The sequence below is a fragment of the Chiloscyllium punctatum genome, chromosome 24 (genome assembly GCF_047496795.1).
Source record: "Chiloscyllium punctatum isolate Juve2018m chromosome 24, sChiPun1.3, whole genome shotgun sequence".
Taxonomy (NCBI): Eukaryota; Metazoa; Chordata; class Chondrichthyes; order Orectolobiformes; family Hemiscylliidae; genus Chiloscyllium; species Chiloscyllium punctatum.
The window spans coordinates 7,843,928-7,855,156 of record NC_092762.1 but is presented as its reverse complement, the minus strand read 5'-3'; the positions used below and the strand labels follow the sequence as shown (position 1 = coordinate 7,855,156).

Genomic DNA, 11,229 nt, shown 5'->3' with positions numbered 1-11,229 from the left:
CTAACTGATAAGGGATATTAAAAGTTATAGAAGAGAGTTTTTGGCTCTGTTTTATTTTCATCCTTTAATTCAAAATGTCGAGCAGTGCAGCTCGGCGAACAGAACCACAACAACGAGCACCTGAGCTACAAATCTTCTACGAAACTTTGTAGAGGAGTAGCTTTACTCATTCAGAAGAACCATCTATATAAACTGTTTGGCCAAAGTATGCAAGGGGCTTGATTAACTCAAGCAGTGGAAAGGAAGGCAGCAGCTGAGACAGCATATTTTGACAGACCGTCTGAAACCAAGTTGCAACAGATTACAATATTCCGGGCTGCTCTGAACGCAGTGCTCACCCAGACAGCAAAGAGAGCGATTTTGTTTGTGAAACAGAGAGTATTCGAGTATGGTGATAATCCCGGTAGAGATCTGCATACGTGTCCAGAAAGTAGAGTGCCCCCAAACCATCACATCCATTAGGGAGTGTGCTGTCGCTATCACCTGCGATACCAGAAAGATTAATGCCGCATTCATGAAGTTATTTTCTGGGCTGTTCCAGACAGTGGGCTGTGAGGACAGATTGGCGACGAGGAAGCCTACTTTTCGTATCCTGGACCTCCCAGGTATAACTTCAGAGCAGGCATCTCTTTCGAATGCCCATCTGACAATCTAAAAGATACAGGAGGCGGTGAGGCAGCTCCAGAGTGGGAAAGGACCGGGCCCAGAAGGATTTTAGAGTGAGATTTAAAAGGAGTTCATAGACATGCTGGCTGGACCAATGATCGATATGTACAATTATTCATACAGTCAGGCCTGCCTCCCAGCCGATCTGAGAGAAGGAAATATTTGTGTTATTCTCCCAAGGATTGCACTTCATATAGGCTTATATCTTTATTAAACGTGGACTTTAATATTTTGGTGAAAATGCTGGCGTTGAAGCTGGAGAAGGTCTTGCACTTCATTGTGAAAAAGGACCAGACAGATTTTATTGGGGGTCACAGGTCGTCTAATAATAATAGTGTAGTGTTAATATGGTTCAGGTGTGCCAGCAAGGGTCGATTCCAGGCTTGGCAGTGAATGCAGAGAAAACATTTGACTGGGTGGAGTGGCCGTACCTCTTTTATGTCCTAAAATGGTTTGTCCTTGGAGGGGCCTTTGCCAGGTGGGTGACAGTGATATATAATTACAAAGCAGCGGATCTCACTCATGGTATAAGGTCTGACAATTTTAGCAATGGCGGAGGCAGCCATCAATGGTGTCCCCTTTCACTGTTATTATTTACTTTGGTGATTGAGCCCATCCGGAGGGACAACAATATTACTGCTCTGGAGGTAGGATCAGGATGGCGTAAGATCACACTTTATGCAGATGACGTTCTTCTCTTTCTCTATTACTCGATTATATCTGTGCCAACTGATTAGTGTATTTGGATCTTTCTCGGGATATAAAATCAATATTATGAAATCGGAGACCATGACTGTCGGGGGTCCTATTAGAGTACCCGATCTTGGAAGTAGAATCTGATTCCCATTCAGCTGGTCAGATGGAGATTTACTGTATTTAGGCTTTTTTTTAACACCCTGGCCTTCAATCAATTTGATAAAGCTAACTTCCTTCAGCTTCTCAAGAACACAAAACAGGACCGCCAGTGCTGGGAGGATCTTCCGATACCATGGTTCGGTAGAACAGCTCCGGTCAAAATGACTGTACTTCCTTGTTTATTATATCCCATGTAAATGTTACTTTTGATGCTGCCCAGGAGGCCTATACGGAGCTTTACTGGAGACTTGGATCTTTTATTTGGCATCACAGGCGGCCTCTTATGAAGCTCACCGAATTTCAGTTACCACGGGAGCTGAGGGATGTGGATCTTACACACTTTAACAAATGCCAATTGAGTTCCCTCCTAGCCTATGTCGCTGATTGGGCTTGCCAAGACCCACGGTCAGTTTGGCTAGACATCGATGCCTCCCAGGCAAAATATCCCCTCATCAATCTGTTGTTCATGGACAAGATGAGGACTTTTATACACCATTGCAGAAATCCACTTGTCCTTAACACGGTTAAAGCATGGAGAATGATGCAACAAAGTGAGGGCAGTTTACAAATAAAAGCACTGCCACTTTTACTCCCATTTTAGGATTGATGGATTTTGGATTTTGGCTCTGGGAGTCCAGAGGAGTTTCATGTTTGGGAGACTTATTTGACGGGGAGAGAATGATGTCTTTCGAGCAGCTGAGCCAGAAATATGAGCTATCTAGGAGGGACCTCTTTCGTTACTTTGAGATTAGGGATTTTATACTGAAAAAGAGTACATTAAGTGTTTCAGTCCTTGGCATTCTCCCGGCCAGCACCCTCTCGCATTTAATAGAAGGTCGTGTCTCAAAGAGCATCGAGCAGTTGTGTGGAATTTGTGTTCAGCAATTGGGAGTAGACATCTTCACCAGAGGAGTGGGCAGATATTTGGGAGAATGTCCGGAAGATTTCGATTTGCAATAGGACGCGAGTTATGCAACTGAATGTACTCCACAGGTTTACTTGGCATCGGAGTGGCTTGCTAAACTTAAGACAGTGTGCCCAAATGTGAAACAGATGTTGGTACTCTTACTCATTGCTTGTGGTCATGCCACAAACTTTGTAGGTATTGGGGCGCGAGAGTGAGTGTTTTGGAAGGGGTCTTGGGAACCGAGGTCAAGGTAGAACTGGTGTCCCTCCTCTTGGGTTCGCCGAATCACCCATCTTTGGGAAGAGATTGTTTAGCATTCGTTCATTTTGTGCGAAGGAAGAACATTCTGATGAGGTGGGTGTCGCAAACTCCCCCAGGATTCTCGGAGTGATGCAGGTTCGTTAAGGAGCACATACCCCTGAACCTCTTCACAATAATGGTGCACCAGAAAATGGAACTTTTTGATAGGACGTGGAAACCCTTTTTGAACCATGGAGACATGGGCTTATTGGCTATTTTGGTCAGGGCCATTGTGTAACCATTAGCATTGTGTCTGGTATCCCAGATGCCGATGGGAGGAAGAATTCTGAACAAACACGGCTACACAATGCCAGCTATCGATACACTAAGGAGCCAATTGGGACCCACAGCCGGAACATAAAGGAGAGCTCAAGCCATACATCTCGCACATTATTTCTGAGCTTGATATTAATGTTCCCAGGAATCCGGAGATATGAGCATCAACTGCAAGGTTAAGGTACAGAAGGTCGGATATTCATGCTGTAATGGGGGGGTCCAATAGCAAGAATAAAAACATAAAATAAATATGCTGAGAGATCAGCTCAAATGGTCAGTTCTGTCAGATGCCCAATCCACCATAATCCAAATGAGATATCTGTTTAACATGGAGCAGAGTGCAAGCTAGCGTCCTGCTCAATACAAACCAGTACTCTGTCTCGACAGTGCAGACCACACCAGTCCATGGGGAGATGTGCAGTGTATAACAGTGAATTGCTCTGTAAAGCTGGATCAGTTCGTGCTGTGTCCACCACCCCAGTGCATTGTTCAGTAAACGTTGTTTTAGATCACTGCCCAGCGTGGGGAAACTTGCAGCCCATGCTGGAAGTGACAGGATATACTGCCCCCAGTCATTTACAGCTTCATACTTACATTGTGCCAAGGGATGTAGAATATCTCGTCAAAAGGTAGGAGGACGTTTACTTAAAGTTGAGGAGGCAAGGATCAGACAGGGGTCCAGAAGGTTACAAGGTAGCCAGGAAGGAACTGAAGAATGAACTCATGAGAGGAAGGAGTGGGCACGAAAAAACCTTGGTGTTTAGGATTAAGGTAAAATCTAAGACATTCTACACTTATGTCAGGAATAAGAGGGCGGCCAGAGTGAGGGTAGGGCTCATCACAGATTGTGGAGGGAATTTGCATCATGAGTGGGAAGAGGTAGGGGAAGTCCTTAATGAATGCTGAGCTTCAGTATTCACTACTGAAAGGGGCATTGAAGTCTAAGGAGACAGCGTCAAACAGGCTGATATGCTAGAACAGGAAGATGTGATGAAAAATTTGAGAAACTAAACGATAGATAAATCTCCTTGGCCAAAAGGAATGTCAGCAAGGATGCTCCAGGAAGCGAGGGAACTGATTGCTGCGGGTATAACAAGGACCTTTGCATCCTAACTGTCCACTGGGGTCATGCCAGATGAAAGGAGGTTGGTAAATGTTCTTCCCTTGTTCAAGAAATTGAATAGGGATAATCCTGGGAATTATAGAGCAATCAGTCTTACGACAGTGGTGGGCAAAGTATTGGAGAGGATTCTGAAAGACATGACTTACGAATACTTGGAAAAAACATCATTTGATCGAGAAAGTTAATATGCCTTTGTGAGGGGCAGGTCATGCCTCACGAATCTTATTGAGTCATTTGAGATTGTGACAAAACACATTTATGTATGAAGATCAATGGATGTGATGTATATGGATTTAAGCAAGGCGTTTGATAAATTTATGCACTGAAGGCACATTCAGATATTAAGCAGTCATGGGATGCAGGGAAATATGGCTGTCTGGGTTCAGAAGTTCTGGCCCACAGAAGACAGAGGGTGGTAGTTGATGAAAATCATTCAATCTGGAGTTCTGTGATCACTGGTGTCCCGCAGGATTGGTTTAAGGCCTTTGCTCTTTGCGATTTTTATAAATGGCTTGGATGAGGAAGTGGAACGGTGGGTTAGTACGTTTGCCGATGACACAAATGTTGGTGGAGTTCTGGATAAAGTTGAGGTATTTTATAGGTTGCAACAAAACATTCACGGGATTCACAACTGAGCCGATGAGTAGCAGATCGAGTTAAGTCTGAAAAAGTGTGAAGTCATTCACTTTGGAAGGTCGAATTTGAATGTAGAATATTGGATTAAAGGCAGTATTCTTGGCAGTGTGGACGAACAGAGGGATCTTGAGGTCCATGCCCAGAAATCCCTCAAAGTTGCCACCCAGGTTGATGTCAAATCAGCAACAGCGAAGACTGCAGATGCTGTAGATCAGAGTCAAGATTAGAGTGGTGCTGGAAAAGTACAGCAAGTCAGGCAGAATTCAAGTAACGTATGATGAAGGGCTACTGCCTGAAACATCGATTTTCCTGCTCATCGGATGTTGCCTGACCTACTCTGCTTTTGCAACACCATCCTAATCTTGACCCAGGTTGAGGTGGTTGTTAAGAATGTGTATATTGTGTTGGCATTCACAAGCTGGGGAACGGAGTTTCAGAGAAGTGAGGTTATGCTACAGGTTTATAAAGCCCGGATTAAATCACTGTTATGAAGTTGAAGGTGTGTTTAGTACATTTTAAGCGAGAGTGAATGTTTTTCTGCACTGAGAGTTTGCAAGCACCTGCCATGTGACTAGCTAGCAGTCTTAGAGTAGGATGGAAAATATAAAGCATGCTGTGAAAGAGATACCTTGAGTTTGAGTTGCTGATTTGACAACAAATCGAATTTAACCAATCAGTTTAAATTATGCCCCAGTTAACTAAAGTCAGTCGATTTTGAATTTATTGTTTTGCCAACATCCAACCAATGAGATGATCCAATGTTGAGGGGGATAAATGAGGCAGGCAGTTCGGGAGATAGACTGAGAGTAACTGCCATCTAGATAGAGAGTGCCATGCAAAATCTTTCTTTCAAAGACACCGTTTTTATATGAAACATCCGTGCATTAAAATTCAGAAGACAAACCTTGAGATCTTCAGCTGAAAGAAAAGGAGGGCACTGGAGATAACAGATGCTTTGTGGTTTTGAAATTAAGTTGATGTAATTTAATACGGGCTTTTCTTATTCGAACATTATGTTGTTATAAAGTTGGAGGCAGATACCAATCAATTCAGAGAAAGAGAGCCTTAGAATTGTGAATAGTTGTTTTTCTATGTTCACTTTTAGAGTTAAGGAACAAATTGATGTTATTTATCCTTAAAGAGTGAAATTTGGAATTTGTCACTCGTACTTTAACAGCTTACGAGACGAGTTGAGCTTTTCTGGCTGTTTGGTTTAATTAGCGGAAGGGTTCATTGCCATGATGTAACACCACACGTGGAACATCGTGTTCAGTTCTGGTCTCCTTGTCATAGAAAAGATGTGAAAGCTATAGAGAGGGTGCAGAGGATTTCCTGCAGTGAAATAGAAATATTGACACACATCACACAGAGCAAGTGAAATATTGAGAAAGTCACCACGCAGAAAAGTAAATACTGGCAGGTTCTCCATGTATGTATAAACATTAGTGTATCACTGTGTGTATAGTATGTCCGTACTGATGACTGTGCATCTGTCTGTGCATGTGCATTAATGTATCGGTATGTGACTGTGTGTCTGTATTAGTATTAGTGTGACTGCATCAGTTTCTGTGTGTGTGCGTCTGTGTATCTGTATTCATTTATGCGTGTCTTTGAGTGTTTGTATTCGTCTCTGTGTGCACCTGCGTGTCTCTGTGTGTATCCGTGTGCATCGCGGATCTGTCAGCCTCTGTGGTGTTTAAAATGAAGCAATGCCCCCTCTGCTGGCCTTCACACTCTACTACATCGACGACATTCCTGATGAAGTGTCCCAGCCCAAAACATTGATTTTCCTACTCCTCGGAGGCTGTCTGACCTGCTGTGCTTTTCCAGCACCACACTCTGGTCTCTGATCTCCAACATCTGCAGACATCACTATCTCACATCAGAGTTTCAGTCTGGGAGGGAAGCAGCTCACAACACCATCCGAACTGACAGCAGCGTCACCACACACACCCGCACACACACAGAAAGGCAGGTATAGGGAGAATCGTAACTGAACTGAGGACCCGAAGAGTGGAGAATGCTCATGTAGAGTAATGTCTGTGCTCCTTCTACAACGTGGAAGTGATTCATCTTTGAAGATTATTCGTGTCACAGACTGTACACAATAAAGAGTATTTCCACTGCATCTGCATCCAATCAAGGTCGACCAAACCATTTGTAAGGTGATATAAAGCGTATATTGCACGTTCTGTAACTTGAAATTTTTTGTAATGCACTCCTACAAATGATAAGTGAGAAAGGATTGCAAAGTCCTGAAATTGACACAATGAGGGTGGTAGTATCTCAGGGAAAACATCTTTAGGTATCACAGGAAACTGATCTGTGCTTCAAAAGGTGTTATTTGAAAACCCAAACAGCTGCGCAATGTGAGAGATTCATAGGACTTGATGTCCTCTGAGAGAGAGAAAAAAAATCTGACTCATGTGCAGTGGCATGGTGAGGCCAGCAGAAGGTGACAACGTATGACTCTACACTTAACATTGACAGACAATAGAGATGGGGGAAGGGGGATGGCTGTTGATCTCAGTTTCAGTGGATTTACCACAAAATCCACAAAGGCCACATTTCACAGAGATGACGACAAAGATACACACAAACATCTATAGACACATTAAATACACAACACATATAGATACAGATATAAACACTTACACACTAAGATGTGCACACTCCCGCACACAGAAAAAATAGTATTTTGAAGATAGAGGTAAATACGTTTTTCATTAATAAGGGAATCAATTGATCAGTTCGCGAATGCAAAAGAATGCAGCTGAGAAACATTTCACCCGTGAACAAACGGCACAGCAGATCAGATCGGCTAAATGGCTTCATTCTGCTCTAATTTCTTATTTTCTGAAGTGATTCATTTTGGAAGGTCGTATTCAAATGCAGATTACAGAGTCAAAGGTAGCATTTTTGGCCGTGTGGAGGAACAGACGGATCTCAGGGCCCACGTCCATAGGTATCACCAAGTTGCCACTCAAGTTGATAGGGGTGTTAGGAGAAGTATAATGAGTTTGCTTTCATTAACAGGAAGATGGAGTTTAAGAGCCACGAGCATATTCTGCAGCTCTATAAAGCCTGGGTTAGACCACACATGAATTATTGTGTTGAGTTCTGGTTGGCCCATTACGGGAAGAAATTGGAAGCTTTCGCGAAGGTGCAGACAGAATTGACTAGGATGTTGCCGGCGCTGGAGGGCATGTCTTATTAAGAATTTCGGAGGCAGTTCGGCTTTTCTCATTGGAGTGAAGAAGAATGAGAGCTAAATTAATAGAGTTGTGCAAGATGATAAGGCATAGATAGAGTGGACAACCAGAGACTTTTTCCCAGGGTGGAAATGGCTATCACGCTGGGAGCATAATTTTAAAGTGATTGGAGGAAGGCTTCGGGGAGATGTCAGATGCAGTTATTTACACAGGTAGTGATAGGTGTGTGGAATGCACTGCCAGCGATGCTAGTAGAATCAGATACATTAGGGATATTCCAGCAACTCTTGAATAGACAACTAAATGATAATACAAGGAAGGGTATGAAGTTCAGTTTAATCTGAGACAAGGATAAAAAGGTTGGCACAACATTGAAGGCTGAAGGGCTGTACTGTGCTGTACTGTTCAATGTTCTAATTTCCTACACTATTGTGCGCTAATGCTATCTGGAATTAATCTAACTTCGATTGAGGCTAAATTTATTAAGTATTTGATTGTCGAGTGTTTTAGTGATTCTGGACAGTTTTGATGGGTTGACTGGTCGATATCTGTTTCTAATTGTCGGGTCCTTGTGTCAAATGTGTGGTGATTGGATTGAGGGGTACACATTTTCGGAATAAGGACATTCCCATTTCCGACTGAGACAGGGATGTTCCTTTCTCTTTAGGGTTGTGTGATCTGTAGTGTTCCCATGCCCAGGTAGCAGTGAAGAGTGGGTTACTGAAAACATTCAAGGTTGAGGTTCATAGATCATTGGTGAACAAAGGAATCTATTTTTTTTTGGGAACAGACAGGAAAGGGATTTATAGTTGCAATCACATCAACAATTAGCATTCTGAATGGAGCAGCAGACGCGTGGGGATGAAAGGCAACCTGCTGCTCCTAACCCATGTCTTGTTCTCTCACTCAAACCTTGTTGCTTTTACAGAAGGAGAGGAAGATCCCATTCCGCCGGTCAGCAATGAGGCACGAGGAGTCCTTTCAAAGGAAGATGATAAAGTCATTCAGCCATTTGAGTACATTATACAGCACAGGAAGAGGTCATCCAACCTAGGCTGCTACACAGGAACAGGGAAACCCTGGGTAACTCTCAGGGAAGAGACAGTAGGGATTGATGTTTGTTTTCAGTTCAGTGTAGTGAACTTTAACTTGGTGGAGTGCCTTAGATATCAGTGCAAGATCAACAACTATTTCGAACCTATCAATAATTTGGATGTGGGGAGTGATTGGAGGGAAAAGAATCAACTGCAACATGGCAAGTCATAAATCAGATTGATGTCTTCAGTATTCTCACCATGATCATAGCTGGAACTATCTTTTGAAACCTTTTGGTAATTGCTTCAATCGCCTACTTCACCAAACTGCGGTCTCCAACTAACGCTTTTATAGTCTCCCTGGCGGTTGCAGATTTCCTCGTTGGCATTAGTGTGATGCCTTTCAGTATGACCAAACTGGTCTGTGGATGGTATTTTGGAAAAACATTTTGCCAAATCCACACGATCATGGATGTAATGCTGTGCACTTCTTCCATCATGAACGCCAGATGCATTGCCTTTGATCGATTCTATGCCCTGTGTTACCCACTGAAATATCGGTTCAGGATGTCTCAGAAAAAGAGTGACCATCCTTCTTCTGATTTGTTGGTTTGTTCCTGCTATGGTGTCGCATGTGCTCTTGTTCCTAGATGACCATTTGAGGGGTTTGGAGGCCATTCTACAACACCTCGATCCACACAGTTGTGTGTTTATGGTCAATATTCCTTATGCTGTCTCTGCTTCAGTTATCACCTTCTACTTTCCCATGTTCGTGATGCTCGTGGCATATGGAAAAATTTTCCAAGTAGCAAGGCTCCAAGACATATATAGCATTGAAAATGGGATACAGGAAAGAAGCACTTTGACGAGGTTCCAAAATTCTTCCATGGAGAAAGAAAAGAAATCAGCTGAAACTCTTGGCATCATCATGGGATGTTTCCTGATCTGCTGGTTTCCATTCTTTACTATGAATATAATTAACCCTTTGCTTGGATACCCAGCACGCCATGTTCTTCTTGAGGTTTTTTTTATGGTTGGGTTATGTTAATTCAACTCTCAATCCTTTATTCTATGCTTTCTTCAATCAATCTTTCCGGCAAGCTTTCTACATGGTAATTGGCTGTAAGGTTTTGGCCAACAATTGCCAAAATAACAACTTGTCAGACAGCACCAGACAGAATACACATCTTGCAACACTGTCACGTGAAGACTATCTCCCCATTTAGCCAAAAGACCAAAATCCATGGGCAGCAACATGACTGTTTTATAAAGCTGTTCGATATGTTTTGACTGCAAACAATAACTTTTTTTTCATCTATTGAAATTGTATTTTATGAAACAATGGGGTGTTGATATTGATGAAAGTGCCCCAGTGCTGTAGGTGGTTTTAAGGAGCAAAGCAATAACACCAATGTTGTTCAAAATATTTGGTGATGTTTCTTCTATAAATATGGGTCATTTTGCAAGAAAAAGAGCATTAGTTATAACTATAATTTCCTTTCTGTTAAACATTCATCCATTTAGTGAAATGACTTTGATCATTGTTTCGGTCCCTTTGCATTATGTGCTTAAAGCTTTAAATTGTACATTCAGAATAAATATTAATTTGTCTTAAAACAATTTTATATTGCTCACAATTTTTAAAAGTACACTGCATCTTATGTTACATTGTAATGGTATGTTCAAAATACTCAAGGGAGTGTCTGATAGATTTGGTTTGAAAATGTGTGAAACGAGTTTATTATTGTTGTGTGGAACTGCACTTTTTATTTCAGGAAAAACTGCTTATGCTGTCTATTCAATTCTTTCCTCTCTGTCCAAGTGTTTCACATCTCCTTTAATTTGGCTCCTGAATTTGAGTACTTTTAAAATATTTTTAAGATTCTTTACTGCATTAAAAGGACTTAATTTGTTGGCAAAATTTTTTTTTAAAAAACTGTTTGTCATTTTTATAAATGACCTGGAGGAGAGGCTAGAAGGTTGGGTGAGCAAGTTTGCAGATGATACGAAAGTCGGTGGAGTTATTGACAGTGAGGAAGGATGTGTTAGGTTACAGCGGGATATAGATAGGCTGCAGAGCTGGGCAGAAAGGTAGCAAAAGGAGTTCAATGTGTGAAAGTGTGAGGTGATTCACTTTGGTATGAGTAACAAAAAGATGGGGTACTGGGCTAATGGTCGGAGACTTGGTAGTGTGGATGAGCAGAGGGATCTTGGTGTCCA

The 11,229-nt window shown here is 42.2% G+C and overlaps 1 pseudogene; it reads left to right on the top strand.

Annotated features, from left to right (window-relative positions):
* Positions 1–388: 388 nt before the first annotated feature.
* LOC140494848 (trace amine-associated receptor 2-like) lies at positions 389–10,235 on the top strand (annotated as a pseudogene).
* Positions 10,236–11,229: the final 994 nt, after the last annotated feature.